We start from the raw sequence: 19,550 nt of genomic DNA, 5'->3' as shown, positions 1-19,550 counted from the left end.
TGGGTCTCAGTTTCCTCCTTTGAAAAATGAGATGGTTAGGTTACAAGACCTTTGAAGTCCCTTTCAGCTCTAAATCAATCAACCTACCAACTAGCATTTATAGAGCTCTTACTATAATCTAACCATTTGAGTTACAAAGAAAATTAAAAACAAACAAATAAACAAATAATAGTGCTTCCCCGCCCCCCCCTCCCCGAGCAAACATTTTAACGCAGGAAGATGACATGCAAATAAGTGGAAATGTACATATACATGCATAGGATATAGAAGGTAATCTTAGGCTTCAGTACTTGGGAGAATTGGGAAAGGCCTCTTTATAAAAGTAGGATTTATCCTTAGGCTTGAAGGAAGCCAAGGGTTCTAAAAGGTAAAGGTGAAGAAGGAAGGCATTTCAGGCATAGGGAGTAGGCACTGGTATGGAAATAAGAAAGGAAGTGTTATGTGTAAAGAAAAGAGAGTGGGTGGCAGAGCCAAGATGGTGGAGTAACAGCATGGACTTGCTAGCACTCTTCCCCCAAACCCAGCCAAATACATGTAAAAAATGATTCTAAACATACTCTGGAGCTGCAGAACCCATAGAATGACAGAGTGAAGCAAATCTCCAGCCCAACATGCCTAGAAGGTTGCCAAGAAATGTCTACTGTGCCATGCTGGGAGCAGAGTGCAGACCAGTGTGGGCCACATTGGCACAGATGGGACCTGAACAGGCCTTGCTAGGGGGACTGAATCTTGGGCACCTATGGCAGTTTCCAGACTTCATGACCCCAAATCTTCAAGGACAAATTGGAAAGACAGTGGAAAACACCTGTGGGACCTGAGAGAGTAGAGCAGTCAGGCCCTAGCCCCAGGGCGATGGAAGGGGTGGAAGAGCACTCAGAGGAGGAGCCCACAGAAGCAGCAGCAACAGAAGTGATTGTTTCTGGAGATCTAGGACCATGGATTGTGGGGGCAATTGAGCAACTGACAGCACACCCTCCCACCCCCACTGGAAAACTACCTTAACAAAGAGCTCAAAAGTCAAATAAATAACTGGGAAAATGAGCAAAAACCAGAAAAAGAATCAGACTATAGAATCTTACTTTGGTGACAAAGAAGACCAAAGTATACAAATTGAAGACAACAAAGTCAAAGCTCTTCCATCCAAAGCCTCCAAGAAAAATATGAATTGGTCTCAGGTCATGGAAGCGCTCAGAAAGGATTTTGAAAATCAAGTAAAATGAGTAGAGCAAAAACTGGGGAGAGAAATAAGAGTGATGCAAGAAAAGCACCAAAAACGAGTCAACTGCTTGCGAAAGGAGACCCACCAAAAATGCTGAAGAAAATAACACTTTAAAAATAGACCAACCCAAATGGCAAAAGAGATCCAAAATGCCAATGAGGAGAAGAATGCCCTAAAAAGCAGAATTAGCAAAATGGAAAAGGAAGTCTAAAAGCTCAATGAAGAAAATAATTCCTTAAGGATTAGAATGGAGCAGATGGAAGCTAATGACTTTATGAAAAATCAAGAAATTATAAAACAGAACCCAAAGAATGAAAAAAATAGAAGACAATGTGAAATATCTCACTGGAAAAACGACTGACCTGGAGAATAGATCCAGGAGAGATAATTTAAAAATTATTGGACTACCCGAAAGCCATGATCAAAAAAAGAAACTAGACATCATCCTTCAAGAAATTATCAAGGAAAAATGCCCTGATATTCTAGAACCAGAGGGTAAAACTAATATTGAAAGAATCTACTGATTGCCTCCTAAAAGAGATTCCAAATGGAAAACTCCTATGAATATTATAGCCAAATTCCAGAGCTCCCAGATTAAAGAGAAAATACTACAAACAGCCAGAAAGAAACAATTCAAGTATTATGAAAATACAATCAGGCTAACACAAGATCTAGCAGTTTCTACATTAAGGGATCAAAGGACTTGGAATATGATATTCCAGAGATCAAAGGAGCTAGGATTAAAACCAAGAATCGCCTACTCAGCACAACTTCAGGAGAAAAGACGGTCATTCAGTGAAATAGAGGACTTTCAAGAATTCCTGTTGAAAAGACCAGAGCTGAATAGAAAATTTGGCTTTCAAACACAAGAATCAAGAGAAGCATGAAAAGGTAAATAGGAAAGAGAAATCATAGGGGACTTACCAAAGTTGAGCTGTTTACTTTCCTACATGGAAATATCATATTTGTAACTGAAGTTACAAGGTGACTTGAATAAGTAGGGATGATATCTACAATAATAAAATTAAGGAATCAGAGAGGAATATATTTGGAGGAGAAAGGGAAAAATAGAATGCGACCAATTATACCACGTAAAAGAGGCAAGAAAAAGCTTTTGCAATGGAGGGTAGAGGGGGGAGGTGAAAGGGAAGGAGTGAACCTTACTCTCATCACATTTGGCTTAAGTAGGGAATAACATGTACACTCTATCCAGTATGAAAATCTTTCTTACACTACAAGAAAGTATGGGGGAAGGGGATAAGCATTGGGTGAGGGGGATGGTAGAAGGAAGGGAAAATGAGAGGAGGGGGTAATTAGAAGTAAACACTTTTGAGGAAGGTTAGGGCCAAAAGAGAGAACAGAATAAATGAGGGGCAGGATAAGATAGAGGGAAATATAGTTAGTCTTTAACAATATGACTTGTTATGGAAATATTTTGTATAACTAAACGTATAATCCATATTGAATTGCTTGCCTTCTCAGTGGGGACTGGTAGTGAGGGAGAAAGAGAATAGTAGGAACTTTTGAAGTTTTAAAAACTTTAAAGTTTTAAAAAAAGTGAATGTTAAAAAAATTTTTTTACGTGCAACTGGGAAATAAGCTATAAAGGCAATGGAGTATAGAAATCTATCTTACCCTACAAGAAAATAGAGGGAATGGGGATAAGAGAAGGGAGCAGTATGATAGAAGGGAGGGCAGACTGGGGGAAGTGGTAATTGGAATGCACACTCTCTTGGGCTGCATGGAGGGGAGAGATAGAGAGAAAGTTTGAAACTCAAAATCTTGTTGAAATGAATGTTGCAAACTAAAAATAAATAAATAGTTTTTTAAAAAGAGAGTAGGTCAGTGTGGATGCACCACAGAGTAAGAGGAGGGGAATAATGGGTAAGAAGACTGGAAGAATAAGGAAGGTGAAGGGATTCAGATACCAAACAGCAGGCTTTATGTTGATTCTTTGATGGAATAGGGAACCCCCAGGTTTATTGAATGGGGGCTGGAGGTTTAGACAACTAGATTTTGCTTTGGAAATATTTGGCAGTTGTGTGGAAGGAGTAGAGTGGAGAAAGTTTTGAGGCAGGGAGACTAATTGGAAAGCTATTTTAATAATTCAACTGAAAGGTAATGAGAGATTAGACAAAGGTGAAGGTTATATAAGGGAAGAAAAGACAGAGAGATGTTAGAAAAGTAGAAATGACAAGTTTGTCGATTGTTTGGATATGTGATATGAGTGAAAATAAAGTAGCAGAGGATGTCACTGACCTTCATGACCTGGGTAAATGGTGCACCCTAGACAGTAATGGAGAAGTTCAGAAAATGGGAAGTAGTTTTGGGAAAAGACAGCAGATCCTGTTTTGGACATGTTGAGTGTGAGATTCCTACAAGGCATTCAGTTCAAAATTCCTAGTAGATAGCAGGTGATATGGGATTGGAGATCATGAGAAAGACTGGGGCTGCTACATGCATGCAAAAAACATGTAAATACAAACACACATGCATACATAAATATATATATATATGCATGTGCACATATATACACAATGTGTATATATATACCACATATATACACACATATGTTAGAGAAGATGATGGAACCTGTGGAAGCTAATTAGATCAATGAAACAAAAATTAAAGAGGGTTCATAACAGAATCTTGGGAGATTCCTACTGTTAGCAAGGATAGTGTGAATGAAAGTCCTGTGAAGAAGGCCAAGAAAGAGCCATCAGATAAATAGGATAAACCAGGAGAGCACAGGGCCATGAAAATCTCCTGATGCAATCAAATGAGATAACATTTATGAAGCATTTATCACAGTCCTTGGCACATAGAATGTGCTTCAGAAATATTTATTCCTTTCCAATCCACTCCAAACCAAGGGGGCAGAGTATATCAAAGAAGAGAAGGTGATCAGCAGTCAGTGCTGTCAAATGGTCAAGAGTAATGAGAAAAATCCATTAGATTTTATTATGATCCTACAGTATTAATGGGACTGTTAATAATGATGATGATAAGAATGGTCATGGTACTTGTGGGTCTAGTGATGTTAGCTATATTTTAGTTTTAGTGATAGACAATAATGAAGATATTAATAATAAATCACTAATATTTATTAGAATGTTACCTTATTGATACTAGCTTACTAACTTAATACTAAACATATTATGATAGAATAGTTTAGTGGAATATTAGGCTTTGGATCATAAAATTATGAGTCCATATGCCTTCTCTAATTCTAGCTAACTGAATATGAGCAAATGATTTGACATCTCTGTAAAATGAGGATAATATCTTTAGTATCTACTTCATGGGAATAGTTGTGAGTCTTAAATGACTTAAAGAACATAAAGTTCTTCAGAAATTTTAAAATCCTATATAAATTCCAGTCATATGGAAAGGAGCAGGGTGAGTATGAAGTTAGCCAATCAACAAATATGTATTAAACATCTTTTATGTGCTAGGAACTGTTCTGACCTGTGATGTCATTTGGTATAGAGAATCTCCAATTATTGGTTACACATAATAGGCAATCAATGTCTGCTGTACTGAATTTCACATGTGGCAAGCTCATTTCTCAATTCCCTGGGCAACTGAATCTTTTAAAAACTATAAATTGCAGGTTTTCATTGACAGATTTTCCAAAAGTTCTCTATACCAAGACACTGAAGGTTAATTCTCCATGTGCTCTCTTTTCTTCTCCTCCCCTTCTCCTTTATGAAGATTGTTTATAAGTATCTTAAGGAAGTAGCTACATTTCCCTCCACACCACTCTCTCCAATAGAATTGGGAACATACAGATGTGTGAGTTTTTAATAAATGTTTATTATGGTGATTCTGATTCTGATTAATATAGCATAAATGATTTTGCATCTTATTTGTGTATTCATTCAATATCTTTTTCCACGTTCCCTTATTGTTGTGTTCATCTGCATTTGTATTGGCTAGTGAAATCCAAGAAGGCAGAACTAATGTCTATAACATTAGCCTGATGATTCATGCAAAAAGACATTTTGGAAATGCTTTGTGATTGTTCAATTCAATTCAAAAAGCATTTCAGAAGCACATTCTATGCGTAAGGTCTTGTGCTCCACACTGGGAGATGCTGAAGCAATGAGGATTCTCAAATAATGCTATTACAGCTGAGGACACTGGGGATTTACAGCTTGAAATGACTTCATCATGGACACATAGGAAGTCAGAACTACGTCCAGGACAAGTTTATTTGTCTGACTTCATACAAGTTTTGCTGTATGGTATTTACCAGCTTCATTGGAATAATAATAATTAGACTATAGTTGGAACAATTAGGGCTATTTCCTTATTAATATTTAATTTAACAATTTGGAATGGATGCTATACGAGGGCAGGGACTGTTTACATTTTTAACTTGCTATTACTAGCGCCTTCCAGGGTATCTGCCACACAGTAGATAATTAATAAATAGATGCTGAATTGTTGAACACAAATGGACACTGTTATAGGTGTCTGTGTTTGTGTGTGGTTATTTTTGGGGGGGATGGGGAAATAAGTGATCTATGATTCTCTCAGTGGAAAACACCCAGGGAGGATCTTCCTCTACTATCATCTTCTCTTTAACTTAAAAGTCTTGAGGATTGGCCTGAGAGACCTGACATAAGTTGGCTTATGTGACAGGGTGACACAACCAATATATGACAACAGAGGATAGACTTTAACTCAGGAATTTGTGATCTATGTGGGCTTTCTGTCCACCACACCATTAATAAATAAATGTATGAATGAATATATATGTATATACACAGGCACATATATACATACACACATATATACATGCATATAGCTATATGCATGTGTGTTTCCTGTGACATATAAACATTTATTTTATTATTTTAAATCACATGTATTGTATTAAAGGCTCAAGACTTTCCATGACTTTGACTAACAAAGAGGTAAGCAGTTTTCAAAATTTGTCTAAAATACATGTGGAATTTTTTTTAGCATGGTTTTAACTGGAAGTTCTCTATGAATGACAATGACAACAAGAATGGGCATGGTAATTTTCATATCCAGTCATCCTTATTGCATTTCATGTCTTATTAAGTGTTTTCCGTACAACTTTGTGAGCTTAGCAGTGTTATCATTACCTGTATTTTACAAATTATTTTCCTAGGTTCACTGATTAAGTGATTGGCCTAGTATGAGAGAAGTGTCCCATAACATACTTCCAATTCGTGTATCTAATATGATCCTCTATGTCCTGATACTTTTACCAAGTAAAAAAGTCTTGTTCAATCTGAGAGAAATAATTATTAATAACAAATTACTATTATTGGGAACCAGGGTTTTCCTCCTTTTATTTTCTCATTCAAACGTAAGTGCCACAATGGCTAATACATATTTCTAAGATACTTGGCGAGTTGTGCCAAATATCGTAGGGTTGGAACCAATAAAGTAAGCAATTATTGTTTCAGTACTTCAGGTTTGTAGTTTTGTCAGCATGAAGACTACCTTTCCTGATGCCTGATGCATATTACCATCCTTTGGAGACTGAGTAGATTACCTACTAAAAGAAGCATTTATCACCCTGTGGCTCATGCTAGTTTTCTACTTGTTAGGATCTGCCAAAGCTTCAGTTCTACCATCAATAAAACCTAGGGTCACCTCCACATCACAACAAAGCAGTGGGGAAAAACTGTTGTGGAGGTATATAAATGTGACCTACTGTTCTTTCCTATTGGGCACTTAGAATAAATAGGGAAGCTTGCTCTATTTCACAAGACTGGGATAGAGCACTGATGAGAACTGGTTCCAGACCTAGGCCTATCTGCCTTTTATCTCAGAATAAAAGGCTTGAGTAGCCCTTCTGCTATTTAGCAACAGGGGAAGAGGCCAGTAAGTTCAGGGGTGAGGGAACTCAAAACAAGACTGTATAAGTTTTGGTTCAAGGAATTATAGATAATTATCATGAAGAAGAAAAGACATAGAGTGGGTTAGGAAATATGACCTTAGGATCTTTCCTATAAATACCTGCAAAAGGATTATTTTTGTTTTCTCCCAGCATCCAGAGAGCAGAAGTGGAACCACCAATATAAGTTACAGCATGGTAGGTTTCAGGTTAATATAAGAATAAAGACATATAGAAAAATAGAAAGGGATGTTTGAATGGGGTAGAGTTCCTCCTCACTCATAGTCTTTTCAGTAGAGTCAGAATGGCCACTTACAGAGGATGATATGGAAAGGATTCCTTCATCAAGAGGCATTCCTCCCATCTTAAGTTTGGATTAGATCTCCTCCAATGTCCTTTCCAAAACTAAGATTCTATTTTTTTCTCTTAAATTAGATTTTCATAGGCACAATAAAAGACAAAAACAAACAAATAAGCAGGAAAATATAGAATAAGAACATTCCTAGATTTGTAATGAAAAGACCTAAATTTGAGTACTGGGTTTTTTAGTTGATGTTTTTAGTCATGGACAAACCATTTCACCTCTTGAGGTCTCTGTTTCTTTAGCTGTAAAAAGAAGACATTACACTTACAATCTCTTAGCTTCCTTCTATCTCCAAGTGCTATAGATCCCAGGGATCTGAAATATCTTCCTTTAGGGCATTTGAAGCAATCCACCTATATGATTAACTTAGAGGACAGCCAGGCACTATTAGAAAGATCTAAAGGAATGACTACCAAATGGTGGAATTTTAAGTGGGTAGAGTGGGACAACTTGACTGAGATGTGGCAGAAGCCCTCACCATTAGTCCTCAGTTAGGTGTGGACTAAATGTTACATTAATCAGAAAAATTAAAATGCTGTCACATTCAATAACACAGGAAGCATTCCCTAGGCACAAAGTAATGATTCTTAAGTTTCTATTTCTGAAAACAATCTTGGTTCAGTTTCTGTTCCAGAACATGCATACGCAAGGAAGCCAGTGACATATTACAATGAAAAGAAAAGAATGAAAACATATCGTGTTTAACAATATCCCTTTCTATACTCTTTCCCCACCCTTGATACTGATCCTCACTCCACCAGCCCTTTCTGTTCCCTGAAAGAGTTTGAGCTTTTATATGGAGTTGGCTAGGGCTTGAATGAACTGATTTTTATCAACCATCCCTTTTGCAAGCAAAGGCTGAAGTCTGTAGACATCAGCAATGTCACTTTCCACAATAGTAAACTGGCTATGTTAATTTATCTAACTCAAAGACATTAAATATTTATGATTCCTGAAGCTTTTTGTGGAGCCTTCAGAATAACCCGTACACCATTTCCAACCTGCTAGGACTGGGGGAAAGGGAAGAAAAGAATTACCTTGCAGACTGGTAATAAATTCTGCTCACCTTCCTTCTGTCTAAATGTTCCATTGATTGGAGCCATGGAAGTATTGCCACATTCAGCAATGCAAGCTTCACATGATTTGATATTTAACTTGCAGGAAAGAAGCCAGATTTCTCTCACTCATTCACTCCTTCTCTTTTTTCTTCCAGTATGTTTTGTGAAATAGGAAGTGTCATAACCAGGTGGCTGTTTACTTTCTGCCCATTGTTTGGGGGAATATAGAGATAAACTGGAACATGACCAGCATTCAAAAGAAGCATTCAGGAAAAATAGACTCTTTTCCCCTCTTCCTTCTCTTTTCTTATATATTAACATGTTTAATCTGAGTATTTGTACTTTGATGCATTATTATTATTTTTCTCCATGGGAATTGATTTGTGATATTACCTAATCAGTGTGGCTCCAATTTTAATCTGGTAGCTGGGTAATATACAAGACATTAATTTCCATAAACCATATATATTCCAAAGCTTCATTTACATAGCAAACAATTTGCTTCTATAAATCTGAAGGCATTTTTATTCCATTCGGGTTACTGTTTGGATAACCTTTTTCTAGGTCTGTTGAAGCATAAAATTTTACTAGTGCTGACAGATTTCTGGCTGCTACCCAATGCATGGTATTTTTTTTTAAAAATTCTGCTTACTCTAAGACTTGCACACAGTAGATGCTTAATAAATATTTCTTGAATTGAATTCATTTGAAAGACCTCCCTAAGAAGCCTTCTATCATCTTATTCCCAACTTTCTGGCTATTGATTATGTCTATTTAGTAGCAAAAGCATCCTATGTTCTTTTCTTGTCAATTCTCATAAGCTTATAAAGGACCATAACCAGGGTGGGGTAGTGGGTTCTTTGTCTGAGGGTGCTAAAATTTGAGGATGCAGACCTCAATACTTGTAGTTCTTTGGTAGCATAAAAACAACAAAACCTGGCACCAAGTAAACAAGAAAACCTTGTAAACATAGAAAAGGCCAAGCTGGTGGACTGTGATGATCCACAGTGCCAATCTGCCCTGCTTGCTACCATGCCTGCCTGCCCTCCCAGATCCACTGAGTGTTCTTCTTGTCACCTGTCCCTGCTTTGAAAATTTCTGTTCATCCCTTTGGGATTACTCTTGGTTTCTGATAAGTTCAATGAATTGAGAGTCAAGATATGTTATTTTTCTACCTGTTTCTTCCATTAGTTAGTTGTTGTATGCCACTTAAGCCTTTTGCTCTATCGAAGTCTCAATTTTTCGTCATTAAAAATAAAGGATACTACAGAATACACAAGAGGTTTGCCAAATGCTGAATCATTGCATAAATGTGATGAGCAACTACTATTTTTAACAGATATACATAGTACCAAGAAATGACGCAGTAAAATAGAATGAGTATCACATTTAGAGCCAAAGGGCCTTCGTTCAAAATTTATCTCTGCTACCAGCTACTTTGGGACCTTGGTCAAATTATTCCCTCTGCCTTCGTTTCCTCTGTAAAATACGGAGGTTGGGATATATGGGCTTTGATGGTGCTTCAGGTTTCAAGTCTACGATCTCATTACCTAAGACAGTTGTATTAATCTCAAAAAGGAACTCATGTGACACTGATCCATTTTGTGTATATGTGTGTATGTGTGTGTGTGTGTGAGTGTGTGTTTCTTTTTCAGTGCTGTCTAACCCTTCTTGATGCCATTTGAGGTTTTCTTGGCAAAGATACTGGAATGGTTTGCCATTTCCTTCTCCAGCTCATTTGACAGATGAAGAAATTGAGGTAAATGGGGTTAAGTGCCTTGCCCAGGGTCACACAGTTCTTTACTGTCTGAGGTCAGATTTGAACTCAAGAAGATAAATCTTTCTGACTATCTATCCATGTGTGTGCGTGTGTGTGTTTGTGTGTGTGTGTGTGTATTGTGGTTACTTATATATGTGTTGTCCCCTATACAAAACTGTAGCCTTTACTGAGACAAGGATTTTTTCTCATCCAAATTTTGTGTTCTTCTCACTACAGTAATTAACACTGTCCTTTGTCATTGTATGTAGGGTACATAAAGTCATAAAGTTTGCTGAATGTTTAATTAATTTGAATTCAGGACTATGAATTCAATGCCTTAAAAAATGCCAACTCAACTAATTCTCTCTTTCTCATACACACATACACACACACACACACACACACACACACAGACACATATATACACACATACTTTATTTTCCTGGACTTTATTATCAATCTTACAACTGAACCCTTTGGACCACAGGGCCTGATTATCCACCCTGACATTTCACCCTAAGGTAGCAGTGAGCAGGAAATGTTTAACAACCAGCCTTCAAAAATAAAATGTACCCAGGGTATTGGTACACTTTTAAGGTTAATCTGCATTATTAACTTTTTTCCCATCATTTTCTGACATCTAGACAGTTAAAAAAAGCCACTCAATCGAGTCCTGATTTGTAGCCCCTGCTAATTTATGATGTCTAAGTGCTTCTATTGAAAATGGACAATGGCCTTTTCTAAGCCAGGTCAAGGTGGTTCTAGTAAAGTCCTCTGTATTCTGGCCTTGGGCCTCTGCCTTGTAGCATGACCCATCTCTATGGGATGTCTCTTCATATTCGAATGAATTCATTGAGGGTAGAGAATATGCCACTTTTCTATTAATATCCTTAGTGCAGAGCACAGTACTTGGAACACAATAAATGCTTAACAAATGTACTTTCATTTATTTACTCATTCATTCATTCACTCGTTATTTCATTCATTCATCACAGAAATCAATGTTACCAAAGAGAGAAGCACTACCATTTGAGTTTTCAAAGCCTCCTTTGCAGCTTCCCAGAGTCTCATCTGGCCCATAAATCTTCTTCCAAAATCTAAGCCTCAAAGTAAAACCTCACCTCAGAGTTTTTATACACTTTTCAGAGTCAGAGGGCATCACAACCCTGCAGAAGCATTGCCTCATTAGAAGTTAAGAAAAGGTGTAGGCCTCTCCTAATTAAGCTTCCCTTAATGGTTAGGCCCATCAATGGGTGGGGAAGATCTCTAACCGTCACTAGCATTACACCAACACACACACACACACACACACACACACACACACACACACACACACACACACACACACACATACATACACACACACACCGTACCAGATGGAAGAAATTCTGAACAGCAGCAGCCATATTAAATGTTAAGCAACCATATTAAGTATTTTATGCTTAACTTTTGCTGTAAGATCAAAACTTAAAATAATATCCCATTTTTTGCACTTTTCAGGATGTTAGCTTTCTTACAGTCTGTTGACATATGAGGAAACTCACACACATATACATATTATATAGAGAATAAATCTGTATATATGTGGTTATTTTTTGTCCTTTGTTTTCAAGAGGACCATCAGGAAGGTGATGCCATAACTTGGAAGTGAATTAGATTTAAGTGAGGGAGGGCTGTACAAAAATTATCAGCCTCACTTTCTCTTCCTAAGCCTTTTGGTTCCAAGAGGCAAGATACAGATCAGGAAGATTGGAAAGACTTCAGATGTAGTGGACTTTTTCAGGTAAGGTCCTTCCCAGGTTTCACTTTGATTGAGGCAACATGCATTCAGTGATTAAGGCTAGGCAAGAAATAAGCATAGGAATAGCCTCTTTTACCTAACAAAAAAAAAAAAATCAGACTGAGAGGGGAAGACCCTCGGGTTTTTGTCTCAAACAGAAACAATTAGCATTTACATTCACTCTGAGCCATCTAGGCCCAAACAATGACCTCCAAATAGAGTTTGGGCTGGAACCTATTGTTGACCAATCAATAAGTCAGAGTGAATTGGGTTTAAGGCATGGTAAACCCCAAGATATTCTCATAAGTTTCTGGCATAATAAGGTTATGATACCCTGTGTGGATAGAAGGAAAGGAAGGGAAGGGAATGAAAAAGGAGGGAGCAAGGAAGGACGGAAGGAAGCCAGAAATGAGATGTGCTGACCAGATTGAACTGGCCAGTTGGGCCCCAGGTGAGGCAGTTGGAACTACTCATAGGCTGTTGCTTATCTTTCATTATTGCAGAGTACCGTGACATCAGAAAGGTGATGCCATGACTTGTAAGTGAATTGGATTTAAGTGAGGGAAGGCTGTGCAAAGTCATCAGCCTCACTTTCTCCTCCAGAGCCATCTAGGTCTAGTAAGATATAGATCAGGTACTGAAAACAAGAAGGCATTTATGACTACACAACTCTTTTATGTGCACCCAGCCATGAATAAAATTGATCATTTAAAGTAAAAAGCATGAATGTTGCTTTCTATATTTATACCATAGTCATTGCAATTCTCTGACCTTCCAGAGTGATACCTCCTTTGTGATAAAGAAAATCAATCAAGCAAAAACTTTGAATATAGTGACTTCATCTGACAATGTGTACAATATTCTGTCTATTGGCTCTCATCTCTATATTCTCCCATTAAGTTTACTCTTTGGAATTTATGTGAAGATTATCTATAGGCAAAGAACAAATGCCTCCTTTCATGCATTTGGTGAGCTACCTTTCTACCCCAGCTGTCACATATAAATCCTTTTCAGAACAACAAAAAACAAAAGCCATTAGGAATTACTTTCTGTCCATTGTGAAGTTAATTAAAATTTGATGCCAGAGAAGTACTGATAGATATTCAACAACTAGCTTTCTGAAAAAATAAAATATACACTTAATTCAAGTTTAATCTGCATTATTAAAATATTTTCCTTCCTTAAGTCTACACAATCAACAAAATGATAAATCAAACTTTGATTTATAGTGTTACCTTATTTCTGAGGTAGAAACACTCATATTGAAAATTTAATAATTGGCTTCTGAGAGCAGGTTTGAAAAAGCTCATGTACACCTCTGGCTCTGACCCCAGATTTATTCTGAAGGACAATACCCCATTTCACTTTGTATGCTTTTTTAAAAAATAAAACATCAAAAATAAAAAATAAAATGGTAGCCAATTGTTAAAGGGGAGATGAGGATTAACCTTGCTCCTCTCCTTTAGGAGAAGGAGTAAGGAAAACTGCTAAGGAAGGAGAAATTGTTTGTGCTTTCTAGAAATGAAGAAAGGGAATTCATCTCTGAAGGTTCATGTGACAGGCTTAACTCACAGTCTTATGAACTTTAGTTCTATCTTGGCTTACCCTTGTTTCTCCTCTTTTAAGGATAATGAGAACCTCTGACTCGGCTATAGAATTCTAGGAAGGAATTATGGATTAATGCAGATGTGAATAATCATGATGAATTTGCCATAAATCTCAAATAGCCAGAAAGACTGTAAACTTCTGGTGGACATGAATCATGCCATACACTTCTTCATCTTATACAAACAGTAGCACATTAATTGCTAAATTGAATTGAATTGGTAATGTGCAGAATTATTTCTGATTTATGAGGAACTGGTATTTGGTTTCGGGTATCATGACATGCTATAACCACATTTAAATTATCTGTGAACATGGTCTCCATGTTTTAGTAGATACTTGCTAAAGAAATTCATCACCTGGTATCTAAATAAATAAACTCAATTGGTCCCTCAAGGCTTCACAGTTATTACACAAAAGGAAAGTGTTTCACACATGAAGTCTTGACACTTAGGTTCCTGGTTATTGAGCTTGGTAGGGTTGAAGTCACTGTTGGGTTAGTCCTGCCAACAATCTGTATTCAACCCTATAACCCCACCTCCATCCTTCACCACTATATGTACATGTATGCTCTAGTTTCTCACATGGCAGGTCTTTCAGTCTTGAAAAGTCAGACCATAGTTCAGAGTCAGGTATTTACAAACTGTATGGAACTGAATTTTTGAAGCCAAGTGAACCGTTGTCAGTACTTAAATATGTATACAAAAAACAGTAGTGATACTGCTAAAGATAGAGTGAGAATATGTGGTTTTTATTGTTATGGATGATGAGTTAGCACTGTAGTGATTGTGGCAGATCTGTTCCTTTTCACAGTGACATGTTTTCCTCTGCCTATTGGCATTATAATTATTGTTAGGATGGGTTAATTGGTCATTTCCCATCCCAATATTTCGCATGCTTATTTTTTTCTTTTAACAGTTTTGTGAGACAATTTAGAATATAATCTTCCATTATACCCTGATAATATTTTACAAATGACCTTGCATTCTAAGCTGGTTTTCCTCTTGGCTACATCTTCTCATTTTGCCAAGAGATCAAGCTTTTGCTAGCTAAAGTGGTTTACTACTAGAGTCAATGTATTTGCTTCTATCCATTTCCCTTCTTTCAGAGAACTGTCCATGTGAACAGGTGGGATGGAGATATGATGGTCACAATTAGTGTCTTCTCATCTTTATATTTTTTTTTCTGATTTGCTCTAAATTTTTACCTTTTCTCTAACCATTTTAGAATAAATATATGGTCAGCTGATTCTGAGGCAATTAATCCATACTGAGTCACTAAATTTTCACTGTTTTGTGTGATCATTCTTATCAAAGTTTAATACTGGCTAACATTCTTCTAGAAGATGCATCATTTGCAGGCTTGAGGAATTTTAAAAACCTTGAAGTCTTTGACTTCTTTCATTGCTTAAGACTGTGTTTATCAGTTAGCTTTAATAAGAAGTTTGGCTGAGAAAGGGAGGAGAGAAAAACACTAATAGGGTCTAATGAGGATTTTTATGATTTATATATGTATATATATAATATTTTATACATTTTCTAAAGATTTAGGATGACTCAAGTATGTTTATAGGAAGCAAGGAAGAAACCAATAGATAAGAAGAGATTGAAAAATTAGGAAAATAGAAGGGAAAACTTTAGGGAGATAAAGAGGATCACAGGAAGTAAAATGGATATTTTCAATCACATGAAATTAAAAATATTTTACACAAAGAAAATTAATGAAACTAAGATTAAAAGGAAAGCAGGAAATTGGGTGGGTAGTTGTTGCTACTTAGAATAATTTCTCTGATAAAGTTCTCATTTATCAAATACGTAGGAAACTGAGACAAATTTATGAAAATGATACTGATTTCCTAATTGATAAATGGTCAAAAGATAGGAAGAGGCAGTTTTCAGGTGAAGCAGTCAAAGCTATCTATAGTCATATTTAAAAAGTGTTCTAAATCACTATTGTTAGAGAAATGCAAACTAAAATAACTTTTAAGCTCTACCTCATACCTATCAGATTGGCTAACATGACAGAAAAGATAAATGGCAAGTGCTGGATGTGGATTTGGGAAAATTGGGATACTAATGCACTCTTGGTGGAGTTGTGAATTGATCCAACCATTCAGGAGAGCAACTTGGAACTATCCCCAAAGGGCAATAAAACTGTGCATACCCTTTGACCCAGTAATACCACTATACTGGATGTCTATCCCAAAAAGGTCAAAATGAAGGGAAAAGGACCTATTTGTACAAAACTATTTTATAGCAACTCCTTTTGTAGTATCAAAGAATTAGAAACCCAGGAGATACCCATCAGTTGGAGAATGGCTGAATAAGTTATGGTATATGATTTTGATGCAATACTATTGTGATATAAGAAATGATGAGCAGGATGGTTTTAGAAAAAACCTGGGAAGACATAATTAACTCATGCAAAGTGAAGTGAGCAAAAGTAGGAGAACACTGTATACAATAACAACAATATAATAAGGATGATTAAATGTGAAAGAATTAGCAACTCTGATCAAGACAATGATCCAAGACAATTCATAGACTCATGATGAAAAAATGCTAATGATATTCAAAGAGAGAAATGATTAATTGTGTCCAAATTGAATCATACTTTTAATATTTTCTTCTTTCTTCATTTCTTTGTTCCTTCCTTCCTTTCTTTCTTAAAAATAAATATCTTTTAAAAGAGAGAAATAAAGAATGTATGAAAAAGGATAGGCCATGGTGAAGAGAGAGGCTATTTTTTTGTTGTTTTGTTCCCATCAGAACCTTGAGTAAGTACAGAGCTAGTGGGAGATGACACCAAGGTTTTATGAGAACAGGAGAAGGGAAGAGTCAGCTCCGTGAGAATGGTGACAGTTTTCTTGATTATGCATGATGGGGTCCTTAGTTAAGAAGGTAAGAGGATGGATTAGTGTGGGAGGTATGTGGAGAAAAGAGATGTAGAACATCTAATTGTTGTTCATTGGACAAGGATACCCATTGAGAGTACCAACAATTCATGTTTATGTGAATGAATTAATAATTGATTCAATGGAAATCACTTATTAAGGGAATATGAGGTACAATACACTAAGTGCTGAGGATATACATATATATGTATATATATATGTATACATATGTACATATATACATACACATCCACCCACATATATACATATACATATGTATGCTGTCAAGGACTTTGTATTCTAATAAGAGATATATGGAGAGTACTAGTACCTTGGATATGATGGCTTACTGAGCCATCTTTAGGACTGTTCATCCACCTTTGGTACCTGTCACCCAACTCTCAACAGTTTCAGCAGATGGGTACACCAGATTGAGAGTAACCAACTGGCCTGAAACCCATTGGTGAGTTAGGTAGGGTATATACCCAAGTATGTACACACTTATCCTGGCAGAATGGACAAATGAGAACAGTTTGTTCCAATGGCCATGAAGTTGGCTGAAGCATATCCTTTAGAGTTCTTAGAGCTTGGTCAGTTATTGAAGTGGCCAAGGTCTGCATCTTGGGCCATCTGAAGTAATCTAGACTTATGTCACTGGACGCTGATGACTCTGGAAGAGAGAGTGAGGCTGATGACTTTGTACAACTCTTCCTCACTTAAAGCCAATTCATTAACAAGTCAAGACATCACCCCAGGATGTCATTGGTCTTCTTTGAAAATGAAAAACAAACAATTCTAATAGGGACAGTGTAGATAGAAGGTTTCAGCAGCAAGCTGAATGGAAAGGCCCAACGTTCCTTAAAGCACAGTAGCAAAACAGATGGTAAGACATTTTCATTAATGAAATTTCCATTGATAAAAACGTATCTGATTCTGATGCTGAACCACTTGCTATGCTAAGGACTTTGGTGCTTAGAACATTCTGTTTATCAGTGTGTGGGGTGGTTATCCATAGTGCAACATCTCAAACCTTTCACTTGAGAATGTGGGAAATGACTCACTCTCTGGGTTGGCTCTTTCTCTTCAATCTCTCACATTTGCTGTTGTAAGTACTCAGAGAAGGATCACAATCACAGTGTTATACTTCAATTCTCTTAGAGTCCTAAGGGTAACTGTTAAGGAAGAATAAAATCTCTTGACCCACTCCTTAACCTCTGACAATGTATTTACATTCACACAAGCAGCCACTCATAATGATGCCTTTTTTTTTAGATCTTAGTCATAATTTTACTTAGTAATAAGAAAAAAAATGGCATTAGCATCACAGGCATTCATACATTAAATCAAAACCATAAATAACAAAATATATAACAATTCACACCTAAATCTGAATCACACTCTACCAGTAATGTCAATTTCTATGGGGGGGGGGCAGTGGGCACACATTTGCAGAAATCTGCCAAGGAAAACATGAGTGAGACATACTCATGTGTTTTTGGCTGACTCACAACGTAGGGACTAAAAAACTTTGTTGTCTTTTTTCTTTCTCAGGAACAGTACAGAAGATGCTCCTTGATAAATATAGCTTCTGTGTTGAGCAAGTTCTTCATCTGCTAACTTGAATTGATCCAGTTGTGCTTGACATCTTACTGGGCAAAGCATTTTAGCCAAACTAATAATTCCAAGAAGTGACTTCTCATATTCTCCACTTCCAGTCAGGCAGACAGTCAAGCATATTTTAGGCATATAGTGTGTGCCAGGCATTGAGTTAAATACTGGAGATCTGGAGGAGGCAGGGGAAGATAAAATCATAATCCTTGCTTTCGATGAGATCAAATTCCAGTGGGAAAGACAACATGAAAGTAACTATGTAAATACAAGGTGTATACACTGTAAATGGAAGGTAATCTAAGAGAAGGAATTAGGAGGCATTGTTCCTCTGCTTAAGTGAATCTATCTTCAGCAGCAACTGTAATGCACATTACTTCCAGCTTTTAACTTAACTGATTCAGTTGTGAAATCTCTTTTTACCTCTCTGCCTCAGTCTGTCTTTTCCTCTGTGTTTCTCTGTCTCTGTCTCTACCTGTCTCTTTCTCTCTTTTTTTTAGTTTGTCTGTTTGTCTGACTGTCTGTCTGTCTCTCTGTCTATCTGTCTGTCTTCCCCCTCATCATTGTGAGATGAGGCTCTCGGTCCTCTCTTAGAATACCATCATCTCAACTTATGGTTAGTAACCAAATTCTCCTCTTTTGTCTATAAGTTAATATTAAGTTAATATTCACATATATTCTATAGCAAGAAAACAAAAACAATTCTGGTATCGATATCATTCTAATACTCTACAGTTTCTCATATTTAAAATGAACAGCGTTTCTAGAACTGAGTCAGTCACTTTCAGTAACTATTTCATTAAAATTTTGATCACAGTTGACTTAGCAACAGACTGCTCTATGTGGAAGTGCAGTCAATAACTTAAAAAGAATATAACTTATAGCTGTTTTCTATATCTTCAGTGGCTATGGGTTCTGAGACTTATGTGTATGTTGTGAAATTGATTATTGATTGATTGATTGTTAAGCATTTTATTAATGCCATCAGTAACCATTGTAACCAATTTTGAAAGGCTTTGACTTAGAGTTCTTTTATATAGGTCTTGGTAGTATGGTACCTGATAGGATTCAATGCAGGTCTCTCTTACCAAACATGCCACCTGAAGGAGATGAAGATGAATGAAGGATGATTCACCCCAGTCCTGGAATGCTTTTCCTAGCCCTAGGTATCTGGAGTACAGGAGAGTGTGGGGTTGGGGATTTTCTAAGAATGTTGACTAACTCTTGTGTACTTGTTGCCATGGGATCTGGAAGACCCCTTCTGCAAGTGAATGTAATTAGGGAACATTCACAATTCTAGTTTAGTTAGCATTATGTGATTCTCTTATACAATCAGACTATATAAAAAGATTGTCTAATTGTAAGGTGTGTCTCTGGTCACTGAGG

The 19,550-nt window shown here is 36.8% G+C and overlaps 1 long non-coding RNA gene across 2 annotated transcripts in view; it reads right to left on the bottom strand.

Moving 5' to 3' along the window:
- Positions 1-19,359, bottom strand: part of LOC140527987 (uncharacterized) — a 37,974-nt gene extending 18,615 nt beyond the window's left edge. For both annotated transcript variants that reach the window (XR_011975008.1, XR_011975013.1), the window contains exon 1: positions 19,223-19,359. This is a non-coding gene — a long non-coding RNA (uncharacterized lncRNA). The remainder of the gene's footprint in view (positions 1-19,222) is intronic.
- Positions 19,360-19,550: the final 191 nt, after the last annotated feature.

Source organism: Notamacropus eugenii, chromosome 1 (genome assembly GCF_028372415.1).
Source record: "Notamacropus eugenii isolate mMacEug1 chromosome 1, mMacEug1.pri_v2, whole genome shotgun sequence".
Lineage (NCBI taxonomy): Eukaryota > Metazoa > Chordata > Mammalia > Diprotodontia > Macropodidae > Notamacropus > Notamacropus eugenii.
The sequence above is the reverse complement of the archived record's forward strand: the minus strand, read 5'-3'. Positions and strand labels throughout refer to the sequence as shown.